The 17,862-nt window shown below is 46.5% G+C and overlaps 1 pseudogene; it reads right to left on the reverse strand.

The window, feature by feature from the left end:
- Positions 1-7,535: 7,535 nt before the first annotated feature.
- On the reverse strand, positions 7,536-9,320 carry LOC144120025 (uncharacterized; annotated as a pseudogene).
- Between the last annotated feature and the right edge of the window lie 8,542 nt (positions 9,321-17,862).

Genomic DNA, 17,862 nt, shown 5'->3' on the forward strand with positions numbered 1-17,862 from the left:
TGTCCTCATTTATATTGGGCTTCGTTAGTACCTCATCCCCTCGTGCATTTTTCTTCCCACTCCACGTGGGCACCTCGGCAGCATCACCTGTCTCCTCGGACGCTACCGCACATGCTACCCTGGGGCGTACACGGGACCCCTTTCTTCGTAGTTCTTCAACATATTTACATGGAAAACCTCCTGTGTCATCTATCAATAATTCATAATCCATATCCTTTTTCTTCAGCGTCAGTAGGTACGGGCCATTCCATTGCATCAGTAACTTATTATGGTCCGTGGGTAGCAGGACGAGAACCCTTTCGCCCGGATTCAGCTTCCTGTGAATGGCTTTCTTTTCATAATATCCCTTGTGGCGTTCACGCGCCTTTTCCAGGCATTGATGTGCAAGCCTGCATGTTTCCTTCAACCTGTCCCGCAACTCAAGAACGTGCGTTTATGTTGTCTCGAGATCTGATGCAATCTCTTTATTAGCCCACAGCTCCTTGAGTATTGTAAGTGGACTTCTAACGGTTCTGCCATATAACATCTCGAAAGGCGAGAAACCAAGACTCGTTTGTGGTACTTCGCGGCAAGCGAACAAAAGAGCTGGGAGATATCTATCCCAATGAGTAGGTCTCTCCTGGCACATTTTCTTGATCATGTTTTTGAGGGTGCCGTTGAACCGCTCTACAAGCCCATTACACATGGGATGGTAAGGCGCCGTCAGTAACTGCCTTACTGACAAAAGGCGGTTAACCTCCTTCATTAGTTCCGAAGTGGAGTTAGATCCCCGGTCACTCAAAACTTCCCTCGGGAACCCATAACGCGAAAACATATCCACAAGACCCTCCGCCACTTGGATACTGTCAATAGTTCTCAGTGGAATAGCGTCAGGATAACGAGCGGCCACGTCAACCAAAGTAAGCACATATCTATTGGCGGGTACTGGAGAAATTGGCCCCACAATGTCAATTGCCACTAGCTGAAACGGTAGGTCGATGGCTGGCATCTTGCCCAGAGGTACGGGACCAACTCTTCCCTTCGGAACTGTGCGCTGGCACACGTCACATGAGCGAACAAAACGCTTAACGTCACTCTGAACACCCGGCCAAAAGAACTCCTCAGTGATTCAAGACACTGTTTTTTGAACACCCTGGTGTCCGACCATAATGGCGTCATGTCCTAAGCGTAGCACGGTCTCTCGCATATCTCTTGATATCACCAGCTGTTGGATCCGCCTTCCTGAACTAAATATGCACTCCCTGTGCAGAAGACCATTTACCAATTGATATTCGAATGACGCACGACTCTTCTTACTTTTCACTTTTTCCCCGACTCTTTCGAAGCAGGTCTTCAAGCTCGGGTCTTCTTTTTGCCTAATTGCAATTTCGCCCGGTGTTACGCTCAGGCACATCGTAACAGGAGTAGATGGCGGACGCTTCGTTGCTCGGGCTGTCGCTTGAGATCTTGTCTCCACTGCCGACGAGAAACAGACTGCACCCGTCTTACCTGTCGCGGGCCTCTTCTCCATTGGATGTTCTTCAATGTCGAGCATCCTCCTCTCGGGATCGGGGTCTTCGACACTTCTTGCACCCGGAATGTTTCGCAAGATGAGATCGTAGATGGGTTGGTCTACGCATTTTGCCACTACCTGCCCAGTATAATATGGCGTGGACACTAGAATCCTGGCTTCAGGAAGGTACCTTACTGTGCTGTCTACAAGAGTGACGGCCGATGATTCCACTGTAAGATCCTCGTCCTTCGCCAGGCTTCTCCGCACCAAAACTGTGTTGGCTCCGCTGTCTCTAAGCACCAATATAGGACGGCCCCCTATTTGCCCAACCACCACTGGCATTGCTGATTTCGACTTGGGTGTTCCACTCACTGCCTCATTTTCTAGCGGCGTTTGCTCTCCTTTCAGCTGTGGAACTTCGGGTGGCGTGACAGGTTCTACCCTAGAGTCGACAACGCATGCAGCTCGGTCCTGCGTTCTGTATCGGCACTCATGCAGAGTATGACCTCTCCTCCTACAACCTTCACACACAACCTGTGCTTTTTCGGTAACGCTACTGGTCCGACAGTCAGCTGCACGGTGTCCCACCTTGCCGCAGAGAAAACACCTTACTGGCGCCTTAGATATGCACCACCATATGCTCTTGGTTTTGCCGCATCTGTCTCGAAGGTATTTTGGGTTTCCTCCTTTGCATTACTCATATTTCTTAACTCTTGAGCCTCGAAGAATTGGTCTGCAGTGTCGGCAAAATTTTACAACGAAAACAACTTTCTTTCAGGAATAGCGCCAGCTTTGAGCTGCAACACGCTAAAAATTGCTCTGTGACCAGCTTGTCACGCACTCCTTCAAAACTCTTTTCTGTGTTTGGCATATCAAGAAACCTATCAAAATAGTAGGTCAGCCTGCAGGAAAACTGCTTAGCGGTTTCCGAAAGCTCTGGTCTCGCGGTGCGAAATCTCTCACGAAAACCTTCTGCCGTAAGCCTGAATCTTTGGAGGAGCGCCTTTTTGACTTTCTCGTACGTAGTCCATAGAATCCGCAGCAGGCATCCTTCCAAACACATTCAGCGCCTTTCCGACTAAACACATGCTCAATGCCGTGGCCCATTCACGGCGCTCCCAACCTTGCCCCAAAGCTATCCGCTCGAATCGTTGCAGATATGCATCCAAATCATCTCTCTTGTCAGCAAAATGAGCCATCAGCTTTATTGGACAAACTCATGCCGGTCTAGGAGGTCCTGTACCCGCTAGGAACGCTGATCATTGTCCATGATCTCGTCATATCCTCCGGCGACATGCGCTTGTTTCCACAAAATAAACTCCTTCTCCCGTTCTATCCTTCTTTTCTCCTGTTCTTCTGCCTCGCGAGCTCTTCTAGCTTCTCGCTCTTCTGCCTCGCGAGCTCTTTTCGCCTCGCGCTCTTCTGCTTCCCGAGCGTCTGCACGTGCTTGCGTCCTTTCCTCTCTTTGCCTATATGCCTCCTCTCTCTGCCTCTTTGCCTCCTCTTTCTGCCTCTTTCCCTCCTCGTCATAGAGACGCATCGCATCTTCCTTGCTTAACCCTAACTTGAGCCCCATTTATAACGTTTTAGCCAAATCCATCCTTTCTGCCGTCGAGAAATCGGAAAGATCCGAGACAAAGCAACAAGAAAAAAGGAAATAATCCTGGCGCAGGCTCGCCACTTATCTTTGTCACGGATCTCCCCGAAGAACACTCGGACCGCAAGAAAGAACTAGGCGACAGGTGTACCCACACAAACGCACATTTAACACACCCTATGTGACACACACACTAGAACACAAAACTAACAAAACTAACACAAAACACAAAGACTATAAATACACACGACCCGGGAACACTGCTACCAGCGTCTACTACTAGCCTTCTACTGTTAGTGGTGGGTGTTCGGGCTCACGGTTGGTTCGGTGCGGCTGCGGCGTTGCATAGATTCAGTAGCCGGCGTCGAGGCGGTGTTCGACGTGCTTGGGCTGGCGTGGCTTGCGGCGTCGCTGGCGGCGTCGCTGGCGGCGTCGTACAAGATCCCGGGACAAGCGCCCGTGGAGGTGATGCCGGTGTTGTTGGGGGCACCACCCGGATGGGCGGTAACAGCGCTAGAGACACCCCTGGCCGTAGCAGGTGGTAGCGTCCTCCTTTGACTCCCCGGAACGGGCTCAGGCACGGCAAGAAGTCCACGATGCTGTCGTAGAACGCGACCTCACCGGAGTAGCAGCCGGCGTTGCTCTCTTTCAGCCGATGTGTTTGTGTCCTGCCGGAGCCTCCGCTTCTCTGCTGTTCCCCCCCGTGCCCCGCTCTCCCTCGCCCTTTTATAGCCTCGGTGTTAGTCCACGTAAGCCTTGTCGTCGTCTTCATCTCTTCTCCACCAATCATCCTTTCTCCACCTCGCCGAATGCTTCTCCACCAATCATATCTCTCCACCTCACTGAATGCTTCTTCTTCCTGTTCTTTATTCTTCGGTTAATCCACGTCGTCTTCTTCACACCTCTTTCCTTTAAAATTTAATTTAGGCTCCTTAATATATGTGACAGAGAGACTCTGAGAAAAACCAACCCCTGCCTTCCTTTCGACACCAGACGCATATGTAGCAATTACAGTATGTTGCGGGTACTGGACAAGATGATCCAAGAAAATTCCAGTTAATATCCCTGCAGGCAGATGCTTCGCTTTAGGTGGGAAAATATAATCAAAAGTAATCTACACAGGGGACGCTTCCCAACCAACTATGGATACAAAATTGAGATCCACACCAATATTGGATAAAAGATTCTGAGTAAATACAACCTGAGGTAGGCGGAACCTTGGCCAATGAGGAGTGAGAAAAAGGAAAAAGGAGTGGGAGACGAAAATAGGAGTAGCCACACCAGAAGGCGACTTAATGCCCGCAAAAAAGTCCTGACAGCAGGTGAAAACGGGAGTTAAGGTCGGGAATACGAGCCTCCAAATACAGAACTGCGGTGGAGACTGATTGAGGGAGACCCTGGCAGAGACGCAATGCGCGCCTTTCTAGGAGCAGCAACGGTTGAAGCTTATATTTAGGGGAGCCACAAAAAAGTATGCAGCCAAATTCCAAAATGGGTCTGACGTAGGCTTTGTAGAGAAGTACAAGCGTATCCCGGCGCATACCAAATTTCCTATTACTTACCCGTAGTATCCTACCTAGTGCACGCTCTCCTCTCTCCACGTTAGTCTTGATGTGGGGCCGCCAATCCAAAGTGGCATCATAATTGACGCCTAGATACCTCAACGAGTCTACCTGAGGTATGATGTCCGAGCGTGAGCGTATTGATATATACAGAGGTATGTTGGTTTTAAAAAGTAGTACGCTGCTTTTGTGCACATTTGATACCAAATTTAATGTATCAAGCCAAACTTCAAGCGCATTGAGGTAATCCTGGAGAAAGCGATATAGGGCATGAATGTCTGCTGCAGAAGCAAAGAAGGCTATGCCATCTGCATAAACATATACTGTAACTTCAGGGTGAACTGGAATGTCGCCCATCAACAGATTGAATAGAAGTGGCGAAAGTACAGAACCTTGTGGCACGCCTCTGGTTTGGGCATAGGTATCTGAAGTGAAGGAACCGTCGGAGCAAAGGAACTGCCGTCCTGTTAAAAATTCGCGGATCCATGCATAAATGTAGTACGGTGTGCGTAATAATGCCAATTTAGAGAGAAGGATCGAATATCCAACACTGTTGTATGCTTTAGCAATGTCAAGCGTCACTAATGCTGATACTGCCTTCTTTTGCATAGCAAGGCGGATTCTGCTCTCCAAATCGTCATGGGCAGACCAAATGGAGCATCCCCAGCAAAAGCCAATCGGGCAGAGCTCAATGCATTCATTACTGAGATATGCGCGGATAGACGGCTGTGTACAATCCTTTCTATGAGCTTTTCCAAATTGGATGTTAGAGCTATCGGCCGAATGTTATCAATATGAAAGCCTTTCTTTGAATGCTTTAAGAGCAATATAATTTTCTCCACCTTCCAGGAGTGCGGTAGCCATGCAATTTCTAATGATGTATTAATCAGGTCGAGGAGGTCCTGAGTGAAGTCTTGCGCTAGTATTTTCACCATACCATCTGTAACACCATCCCAACCCGGAGCTGAGGATTGCATTAAAGAGACTGCAGTTATTATTTCTGATTTATCAACGAAAACATAGTCTGAGCAGGAATGGGGGAGAACAGAGGGACTCTACGCTGCTCCCGAAAACGTGAAGCAAGCCCTTGGGCGCTTCGTTCTAACTCAACTTTCGCCTCATGTGAAGAGAGCACCACCGTAGCTGGTTAACTGCATGGCTGAGGAGTTCACATTCCGTTTCATAAAACGATACAAGGCCTTCTTATTTTTTGGGTTTGACAAATATGTGTTCAAATTTGGATATTAGTCACCCTTTGCCTTTGCTATTGTTCTTTTAAACGAGGCCGAGAAAAATTTGTAGTTGATCCAATTTTCCGGGCTCTGATTATGCGAAAGAGTCCTCCACGCTGCTTTCCTACGACGGAAAGCTGTCTCACACGCGTCATTCTACCACGGGGATAGTGATTTATTGCAAATAGCAGAACGCACAGCGAACTGGGAGCTCTCCGTAGCCTTCAAAACTGAAGAAAGCACTCGCTGAGCCCTGTTGGTCCTACATGAACAAGGGTCAGATGTAAGGGAGGCGCGCAAAGATGATTTGTAGGCTGCAAGATTAACTAATTTTCAGCAGAACCAGGATCTCGGAGGGGGCTCACCACTATGGTGAAAGTAATTGGCAGGTGGTCACAAGATGTGCCACAGTCAATTGTGGACCATGCCCCTATACCTACTCCTCTTGCTGCCAAGGACAAATCGAGAACTGAGCGCGAGTGTCTGGGGATGAAGGTTATGGCCCGAGAATTGCAACACTGCACGTCATTTGCAGACATCCATGCCCATAACATATGCCCTTGTGAATCAGTATAGGAGCCCCAGACGACGTGATGTGAGTCCCCAGCAATAATAACCCTGCTAGAGTTCGCAAGTAAGCTGTCTAGGAGATTTGTTCCGCATACTCCATTTGGAAAATAGACGTTTGCGACTGTGACAGTAGAGCAGTGCGGCAAAGTGAGATCCATAGCTAGAAGCTCGCAATCAGAATCCATTACTTTTTTAGTTATTAAAGCCCGGTGACACAATTTTGACGAAATCAGGGTCACCAGCCCGCCGCCCCTACCATTTATGCGGTCGGCACGGAAAACACGAAACCTGTTTAAAGAAAATGACTTAACAGGGGAGAGCCAAGTTTCTTACAACATCACAATATCTGGGTTATGAGAAGATACAAGAATTTTTAAATCAGAAAGAGAAGATGCCATAGAGCGGCAATTCCATTGGACAACCTTTACACCCGCCATGATGCCTATTCGATAATAGAGGCTGAAACCGCCTCTTTTAGCATATCTGACGTGGAAGACACTCTAGAAGGCTGTTATTGTTTCTTGACCTGAGGAACGGAGGACTTAGAAGGAGAGGTACAAGCGCGATGCTTCTGCCTAGGACAAGCCATTTCTACATCATTAGTGCAAACAGAGTTGCGAGAAAGACTTACAGGGACGCTGTCGAGAGGCGGCACGTGAGACGGCACCTCGGGTGATGACGTGGGGGCGAAACTTTGAGCACAGGCTTGTTGTGATGTTGATGCTAATGGAACTACAGGCTGAGGTTGAGAAATAGCCTGATTTGTAAAAATATCAGACAACGCCTGCGTGAAGCTGCTGAGCATGCGCTCGATGACAACTGAGAGTGCCTGTTCTACGGTTGGCACTATTGAGACGGACAATGTGGCCTCGAGGTCAGGAATATGTCTGCAGGCCGGCAGTCAGTGGAGAACAGCGTTTATTGCCGATAGGAAAGGGGTTTATAAAGAGACAGGAGCTTGACGTTATAGGTCACGATGCTAGGGTACTGTCAGGGTGACGTCAGAGTCACACAGCTCTGCTACATCTTTAATTTCATAAATAATTAGTTTAACGTCACTCCGACAGTGGGTAGCGGCAGGGCTAGAGACGTCGTGTGCTTCGCCGTAGCTCTGGGGGGTCGTGCGCGACGTCTGGGTTGTCAGATGCTGGAGGATCATCTGGCCGAGGTATTACGTCACGTATGTGCTCCCGGGTCCTCCTGATCTCCCGGCCGTCTTGCGTTTTCAGGATTGCGGAACGCAGTGTCTCCGCTATCCTCAGGAAGACAGCAGGTGCTCAGGTCCGATGAAGCGTGTCGTACGCTGTTATCTGCTGCGCCTGCGGCAGGGGAGGCAGATGTCTGGAGCCACGGTTGTAGTAGGTTCTCTGGCGCTGGCGAATTTCCTGGAGTCTGTTGTGCACGGTTCTGCTGGGCACAGTCTCTGGAACCAAGTTTTGTGCCGGTACCGGGAGCAGAGTTCTCGTCTGCCTTCCCAAATGCCTCTGCACAGGAGACTTCAGCACAGGATCCCTGGGGGTATTGCGCCACTCGAGTAAAGCCATTTGGAAGTCTGGCATCCTACACGAGCACTTTTTCAGTTGCTTCTTAGCCTCTTGGACTGCCCTCTCAGCCATTCCGTTAGAGCGCGGATGATAAGGGCTCGAGGTGACGTGCGCAATGCCTAGCGCGGTTTGAAATTCTTTGAATTCTGCGCTGTTGAACGGTGGGCCGTTAACACTGCACAGCTTTATGGGCAGTCCATGAAGAGCAAAAATTTCCGCACACCATGATTTGAGCAGTTTTGCTGTCACATGTTGGAATTCATGTATTTCAAAGAAGAATGAATGGAAGTCATCGATTATGGCAAACTGCCGGCCACCGTAAAATAAGAAGTCCATTCCCACGGCTTCCCATGGTAAGCTAGGTACTTTGTGGCTCAAAAGTGTCATCTTCGTTTTGCGTTGTTGATGCGTTTGGCAGATTTTGCAAGCTTTGGAGTACTGGTCGATCTCCGCACAGATGCTTGGCCAAAACATGACACCTCTCGCCCGCTGTTTCATTTTATCCGCTCCCGAATGTGCCGCGTGAAGAAGACGCAAAATTTCTGCTCTCTTCGAATGTGGTACGATTACCTTAATACTGCGAAATAACAGGCCGTCCCGGGTGTGTATCTCCTCCCGGTATGACCAGTATGGGCGGACGGATTCGGGGACATCACGCTTGTCGTCCGGCCAGCTTGTTTCCGCGTATCCACGTAGCTGGAGCAGAGCCGGATCGCCATCGGTAGCTGCAAGGAGGTCCCCGAGAGCTTCGTTTGAAGCAGAAACAAAATCATGCACATTTACTTGAAACTGCTCTGTCTCTTCGGCCATGCATTTTTTGCTGGGAAACAAAGCATATGCGAGAAATAGTTCTTTGCCCGGTTTGTAGATAACATTGATAGGATAGCGCTGCAGGGTCAGCCTCATGCGTTGCAATCGAAGAGGACACTGATGCATCTGTTTGTTGAATATCGGCACCAACAGGCGGTGATCGGTCTCAACGGTTGCTACTGGCTGACCATAAATGTAATCGTGGAATTTTGTGCAACCGTGCACAATAGCAAGAGTCTCTTTTTCAATTTGCGCATACCGCTGTTGTGCGCCTGTGAGCGACCGAGACGAAAAAGCTACAGGGCGGCCTTCTTGAATAAGAACCGCGCCAAATCCCAATTGGCTGGCTTCGACTGAAATGATGATTGATTTACTCGGGGTGAAGTACGATAGCACAGGTTCTTCTACCGAGGACTGCCGCAACCTCTCAGAACATCTTTCCTGCTCTGCGGTCCACACCCACGCAATGTCTTTGCGCAGCAGTGTTCGGAGCGGGGCAGTCACATACCACATGCTGGGAATGAAGCACTGCACAAAATTAATCCTGCCAAGAAATACTTGTAGCTCCTTGCAGTTCTTGGGCGCTGGCATTTGTAGTACATCTTGAACTCTTTGTGCGTGTACTCGCAGGCCTTCTGCAGTGAAGATGTGGCCCAGGTAACGCACTTGGGGCTGCAAAACGCGCATTTCTTCAGGTTCAGCCTAAGATTGTTCTCTTGACAGCGTGTCAACAGGACTGTCAAGTGGTAGTCATGTCCTCTTTAGTTCTCCCCCAGAGCAATATGTCGTCCATAACTACCGCCACGCATGGTAATCCTACTAACAAGCAGTGCACTGCTGCTTGGAAAATCTATGGAGCAGAGGCGATTCCGAACGGCATGCGAAGAAACCGGTAGCGGCCGTACGGCGTGCTCATTGTGCAGAGTTTTGAGCTTGCCTTGTCCAATTTAATCCGCCAAAATCCTGATGCGGCATCTAAAGTAGAAAAAAACACAGCCCCGGAAAGTCACAGAACGGCCTCGAGAACGTTGTCTTCCAAAGGCTGATTTCCAGTTCAACGGGCTTAAACATCACCAACCTTCCGCCCCTTCCTCGTGTATATTTTCTTGTGAATTGCATTGCTAAGAGAGATGGCGCACACGTACCCTCACGTACGCCTTGTCTCATGGCCTTCAACCCGCGTGCTGAACTTCTTACTGGGACGTATGGCTTCGACGAAAAAAAAAAAACATCGCGACGTCTGTGCAAGGTTTTAAGAGCTGAAAGTTGTAGGAAAATTCTGCTGTTACGGCTAAAGATACAAGCGACCTGCAGTGCCGTACTTGTTGAGGAGGAAGCTCGCTTCATGGACCGCTACTTCAGTGGTGTAACAGAGTCGTCTGGGGAGGACCTTTGGGAGACGACATTCTCAAGGCTATCAAGGAAAAGGCAGCGGACCAAAGTAGATGACCATCTGAACCTGTCTGGCCAGCAACTACCAGCGAAGGTGAGAGATACGCTCGAGAAAGGACCCACGTTCGCTACTGACATTTGTCCCTCGACAGAACAACTTCTCAGCATGGCACATGCCGTTACCGGGAAGTTGTCCAAACAACAGAAAGCAGCTTGTGCGGCTGAAGGTGTGCGGTGTGTCATGAGGTACTCTCCTCCAAACATGAGAAGGTGGGCCATAAAGGAGTCGCTGGACTTTTTGAAGTCAAACAACTTAGCGTTACTACTGTCGGATAAAACAGGGAAGTTCGTGGTGCGAGCTTGTTCTGTGTTCCCCGTTCCAATTGTCGTTTTGTTAGTGTGTTGCGCGTTATTCAAACCAAATGTACAACCAACTAGACCACATTGCTGCCTTGCTGTATATTCGATACTACCGAAACATGGTGATTTATAATTCGTCATTTTTTCAATTTATGACTACAGTGAACGTTGTTCCGTACAGTTATTGGAGACTTACGCTGTCCCTTGGTTGTGTATAACGAATCGGTAAGATATTCCGAGACTATTTTGTTTCTTCGCAGTTCACATATGCAGATAACTACTCGTCCTTCGCCGGAGACGGATTTGTTGAGAACAGCATGGAAGTGTAGGCAACGTCATTTTGACGCTGTTGTCTTTTTAAAATGTCACAAATATTGCATGTTGTGACGCGGAATGCATTCCAACAGGCCTTCTAACCTTCGCAGTTTTCGTGAATAGCACAAGCTTCTCGCTGACTCCCCTATGAGACCGCGTGTGCTACATCATCTCTCTAATCATCACCTTCTTGTAAATCAGCCTGAATAATCCCGGTTCAGACCAATGGCTTCTCCCATATTCTTCAAACAAATCGTGTCCTTTGACAGGTTCGGCAACCTTATCGCCGGAAACCTCTTAATCTTATCTGCCCATCTGATATTCTGCCGCCTGTTTCGCTTGCTTCCTCCTAGGATCCTACCACTTATGACCATCGGTTATCTGCCTTCACATCACATGAGTTCGCAATGGCCGTTTGTTCTTGATTTCAAATACGCTAAGATGTAGCCGAGTGTGTTCACTGGCCAGTTCTCCTCTCTTACTATGGCGTAACGTGCATCTATCATGTTGACTTCTATAGTCCGCTGTGCTGCCCGCAACCTAACTACAAGGCTTCTATCCGCAAGTATAGAAAATGTTTCCGCTTCATATATAAGCGCGGGCAAGATAAAAATGTTCAATGCTTTCGTCGTAAAGGATACTGGAAATCAGCGATTCATGACCTGAGAGTTGCTGCTAAATAAACGATACAAAATAATTTTTTTTTATTTTCCTGGTTATCTTCATTGGGTCGTCATAGTGAGCGTCTATCTGCCCTTAGTAGATGCATTCATGTTTCGCATACAAAAGTAAAATACTCTGCCCTTCAGAGACAAATAAAATAAAATGTGCCGCCACTACCTGGAATACGTTGGAATAAGGAGCGTTAGCTGCTTGGTAGCGCGATGTATTGTCCATGCGATGCATTGCCACGCGATTAGGCTACTTTTCCATACATCACGGCGAGCGGGCGCCATCCGCCTTGAGGTCGGATATTTTTTGAGCAATTTGGGCCGAAAAAGTTTTTCGACTCTTTGGAGGGCCATTTATTCTTAGCTCAAGGTGGTAGGTGCCCCGATTGAATGAATGAATGAATGAATGAATGAATGAAAAGTTTATTGTCCACCGAGAAGGAGCCCCTAAATCCGCGGTACCGGCAGGCAGACCTGAGACGCGGGTCGGGAATCCTCCGCAGACTAAGGACAAGTGAAGATGCACTTATGCAGGGCACGTTGCAGGGAGAGTTGGTGGTGATCGACAACACCTTGGAGCAACGCTTGAGCGTCATTCTACTCTTTGCCGCAGATTGCCGCCGGTGCAGTTGTACTGAACCAAAGGACAGCCCCTCATCGCACGTGCCAGCCACGGTGTCTTATGGTACGGACCAGCACAAGCGGCGTAACCAGGTCATCACCTGGCGGCGTTGGCTTCAATCACAGCAGTCCTCATAGTTGGCGCTCCTGTCGACCACATCGATCATATACGGGACCACCGTGAGCGTGCTGAACACACTTGGTAGCAGCGACAACACCTGGGAGCAACGCTTGAGCGTCATTCTACTCTTTGCCGCAGGTTAGTGTCCTGTGTGCTCTCTTTCTTATCCCGTAGTCTTGTCTCTGCTGCCAAGTTTGGGATTTCTTTTGAACTTTTTTTCTGTGTCTGTAGTATTTTTTATTCTTCGAAAATGGATAAGAACCTGGCTAAATTTAAGGAAGACATGAGAGCGGATTTTCAGAAGCTAAAAGATGAACTCTGTCAAGAACTTAAGATGTCCCGTGAGGCATCCGAACGAGACTTTCGCACTTAACTTCGTGAAATACGAACTGAACAAAGAACCACAGCCCAAATCATAGAATTCATGGATGCCGTAATTGAAGAACTAAAAAAAGTTGGATGCTGAGATTGCAAAAAACATGGCACTAGAAACTGAGAACGAGGCACTTCGGGCAAAATGTGAGCATCTCGAGAGGAATGCAGAGGAACACGAGAAAAGAATTGTAAGCCTAGAGCAGTACTCTAGAAATGCTAACATCGAAATCAAAGGCATTGAAAGGGTAGAAAACGAGAACGTTCTTGACATAGTCGCTAAAATAGGAAATGCCATTGAAGTCCCGATCACTCCCGATGATCTTGAAGCTTGCCACCGAGTGCCAACTCGCAACCAAAATGAATCCAACATAGCGGTGCAGTTTAAATCGCGTGCAAAACGCGACGCGGCACTCAGGAAGGCAAAGAAAGCCAGACTTACCAATGAAGACGTCGGCTTGACTAGCTCAGAACCGGTGTACGTGAACGAGCATCTCTGTCCCGCACTCAAAAAAACTGCTTGGTGCGGCCATAAAAAAGAAAAGTGAACACAAATGGAAGTCGATTTCGTCGTTTAACGGCAAAATCTTTGCAAAGAAGACAGAAAAGTCAAAGATTATACAGATATCAGGAGAGCCTGACCTTTTTACAGATAACAAGCCCAGAAGTACCCAGCTCGGAAGACACCGCTTAAACGCAGAAAATGGACTATGAAACTTTCGTTCTACCAGAATCCATTAGGCCGGTTTCTTTACCGAGCGCTTCACTTCTACATTTCAACACCCGTTCAGCAATTAATAAAGCCGATGCCATTAGTGATCTTCTAAACCAATTTTCCTTCACAATAGACACCATAATGTTAACTGAAACCTGGTACTATGAAGGCTGTAGCCCTCTTGCGCTTGACGGCTACAAAGTTTTTTTCTGAACCGCCCTGGCCGAAAAGGTGGCGGCATTGCTATATATACAGAAGTTCCCAAAAATGTGACCTTGTGCCAGAGTATAGCAAAGTTACTGCAAACTATGAGATGCTGGCGCTGCGCTCCAACGATGAAATTTTATCAGTTGTATACCGCCCACCCAGCGGTAGTATATTATGCTTTCTCAGTTTTTTTGAAGTTTTTAGAATACGTCTCTGAAAATAGATTCCAGCTTATATACTTTGGGGACTTCAACATAGATATATTAGAGCAGAGTAATATAACTTTTGATTTCACAACTGGGCTGTCCTCAACTGGTTTTAGAAAAATAGTTTCTACACCCACTCATGTCACGCTATCGAGTTCATCTCATTGGACTTAATTATCACAAACACTGATACGACTGTTCACCATGCTGGTACAATCGCATCCGATATAAGTGACCATTGTCCTGTATTTATGCTTTATTCTAGAACCACAAAAAAAGTACATTCCACGACCCGTTTTTCTTTCAGTGCTTAACAACTGGTGCCTTAGAATCATTCAGAAATGAACTAAGTGCCTTAGACTGGTCTTCTATATTTGAAAAGACAAGCGCAGATGAAGCGTATACATCTTTTATCAAAACCTTTAAACGTGTCTACACAGGCCACTTTCCCTTCAAAAGAGCTAAGCCATCGAAGAAAATCCGAAAGCCATGGATAACGCAACGGCACGCCAAAATGATAAAGCATAAAAACCATTTGTACCATTCGTTTTTGCGCACGCGTACACCAGCGACGCTTGAAGAATTTAAAAAAGACCCGGAAGAAACTTAATGCTGAACTAAAACGAGCTAAGCTTGCATATTAGCTGCAGTTATTTGCCAATACATCAAGCAAACAGAGGGACGTGGCCTGGAAAGTATTAAACAACGTCTTGGGCCGCAACCGCTCAGACTTTCACCCGGATAAGATTTTTGTGGACGGCCACGAACTCACAGGCAAGGCGCATGCTGATCATTTCAACAGACACTTCGTCACCATAGCTACCACAATACAGCCCGTGCCGCAAGAGCAAGAATCGGAACAAGATACAGTCTGCAGCCCCCCAAATGGCTTTTTATGGAACCAACAGACAAAACAGAAGTGCACAGAACATTTAGTAATCTAAATAATAGTTCTGCATTGGACTGCGATAATCTACAAATTAAGCCAATAAAGCATGCCTTAGATTTAATTCTTCCCGTGCTAGTGCACATTTATAACCTGATTTTTATACTGGCGTATTTTCAGATGAAATGCAGCGTTCCAGAGTTTCTGTCATCTACAAAGGTGGTGATAAAAATACTGTCACTAATTACAAACCAATAAGCATAATTCCAATATTTTCGAAAGGACTTGAAAAAATTATGTTTTCTCGTCTCATGAAATATTGTTCAGTAAGAAATGTTTTCAGCGACGACCTACATGGTTTCAGAACCGGTGGTCAACCGAAACGTCTCTCCTAACAATGAAAGAATTTATACTTTATAATATTGATGAGAACTACTTTACACTAGGCCTTTTTGTAGATTTCACGAAAGCTTTCGATTGTCGAAGTCATAATATTATCATAACTAAACTGTCCCTTTATAGAGTTCGTGGCATACCCCTAGAATTGATTAAATCGTATTTAAGCAAGAGAACACGAATGGTACGCTTGGGAAATCACCAATCAAGCTTTCTACCCATTAATAACGGAGTTCCACAAGGAAGCATATTAGGCCCTCTTTTGTGTAATGTTTTTATCAATGATATTGTCCTCATGGACAAATCAGTAAAGTTTATCATATACGCCGATGATTGCTCAATACTCATGCCTGGGCCAGATGCAGGTATGTTAATAAAACAATGTGAAAACTTTCTTTTAAAATTATCCTTATGGACACAATCCAACGGATTGAAACTATCCATCTAAAACCAAAATTATTGTTTCAGAGCAAAAAATAAAACATTTCAGGTTCATCACCCAATAGCTTATGAAACCCAGAATATTGAATTCGTAGAATTGCATAAAATACTTGGAGTCATGTTTAATGGTAAATTTAACTGGGACTTACATGTTGAGAACATATGCAAAAAAATTTCCACAACAGCTGGGGCGATCTCACTCTGCCGAACGTTCCTACCCACGCAAATAAAAATCCAGCTTTATCACGCATTATTTGCGTCCCACATCAATTATTGCAGTCTTGTCTGGGCCACCACTACCGCTACAAACAAGCATAAAACTCTTAGAATTGAGAAAAGAATCATCCGCTACATCGGAAATCACCCATACCTCTCACACACTGGCCACTTGTTACGACCTCCAAAACAATTCCCGTGACATCTTTGTACGACTTCAGAGTTTTACGTACGTTTTATTCTTCAAATAGCCCATTTCATGAATTTCTCATTTCAACCGCATCACTACAGCGTCACGAACATATCGTTTCTGCCAGAAGCACTAATGACTGGCACATTCCGCGCTTTCGTACTAATTATAAACATCAGTCACTAAAACATAATTTCCCTTCAGTTCTAAACACATACATATTTCATACCAAGCCTACGATAAATCAGTAGAGGCAGCAATTCCTTAATATATTATGAGATCAACACTTAAACACAGCCTTGCATGTTATTGCTTAAGATATTGATTTTGTTGTGTTTGATGTTACTGTTCCTTTTCAATCGTGTATAAACTATTTTTCCTTGTTTGTCGTTTCCATGTATGTAATATGTTTTCCCATATTGATTTCTCGACATGATATTGAAATTCTGCGCCCCATACTGAAGTTTCAAGTAGTGCCTCTCCTGTATGTGCAATGTACATTGAGTGAACTTCACGCTGCCCTACCTTGTTGTGGTCTCTTGGGCCCAGTCAAGCTGCCTCGAGCAGCTTTTTGTACAAGAGCTCCTTCCATGTATATGGTAAAATAAAGGAATTGAATTGAACATCATGGAATCGCAGTGCTAGCAGAGTGTGTGTTTGGGTGCGTGTGTGTGAGAGTGTGTCAGTGCAAGTGTGTGTTTGTGTCCTCCCTGTGTCCTTGTCTGCTAGCGCTGCGAGTCCATGATGAAGATGCCTTGCATTTTTGTGGCCTCAGCCGCTACGCGGGTGGATTGCTGCTGGACGGCGGGGTCCTCGCTCCGCAGCGAAACTTGTCAGGCTTCTGTACTGTTGATGTTTAAGCCGGCGCCCGGCGAATCGGTGCATTCCCAAATTATGTGGTTTGAACCCAACCGCGGCGGCTGCGTTTTTATGGAGGAAAAACGCTAAGGCGCCCGTGTGCTCTGCGATGTCAGTGCATGTTAAAGATCCCCAGGTGGTCGAAATTATTCCGGAGCCCTCCACTACGGCACCTCTTTATTCCTTTCTTCTTTCACTCCCTCCTTTACCCCTTCCCTTACGGCACGGTTCAGGTGTCCAACGATATATGAGACAGATACTGCGCCATTTCCTTTTACCAAAAAACCAATTATTATTATTATTATTCAAATTAAGTGACGAAAGGTGCCCCTGCCACCACAATTCGCCATGAGGTAAGAAGTTGTGAGCTACCGAGTGCTGACGTCACGGCCACCATTTTAAGCCTGCCCATAAATAAATATTAGCCTAATTAGGCGATACTAGTGTCTTACATGTTGTACTCATCGAGCCCGTTACGAAATAACATTAGTGAGACTATGACGTCATCGGCTAAATAATCTTAAGCAATGAATTTAAGCTTAACTATAACTAAATTTTAACTTCATTAGTTAATTTTGGTGTCTCACGAGTTCTACTCATCTAGTCAACTCCAAATATCTAATTTCGTTTAGGATGGCCTCATTATTACTTCGTATAAGCGAGTTTTCATTGTCACGTTACTAGCTAATTTTGACGTCACAAAATCAGTGAACTCACCAATCATACACCTATTCGATATACTAACGACGTCACCAATCAATCACCAACTGGGTTTCTATATCAATTTACTATGGGTGGCCGCCATCTTCAATTGCTCGGTTTCACGCCGAATGGAGGTGGTGGCAGAGCCCACGAGACATCGAGAAACGTCATGTATAAGAGCTAGCGCCCTAAAAATTTATACATTTTGAAATATTTTGAAGGGAGATGTTTATACTTTGCCTGTCTCGGTGCTCGATTTTGCTTTGCTATTAGTCTCCGAAGGTATGTACTTATCAAAGCAGTGTGATCAGCGAATCGCGAATTGCCAGGCTATTGCCGATCAGCTTTTACCACTAACTCTTCTCAGTCCATGGTCCTGAATATAT

This window comes from Amblyomma americanum, chromosome 2, assembly GCF_052857255.1.
Source record: "Amblyomma americanum isolate KBUSLIRL-KWMA chromosome 2, ASM5285725v1, whole genome shotgun sequence".
Taxonomy (NCBI): Eukaryota; Metazoa; Arthropoda; class Arachnida; order Ixodida; family Ixodidae; genus Amblyomma; species Amblyomma americanum.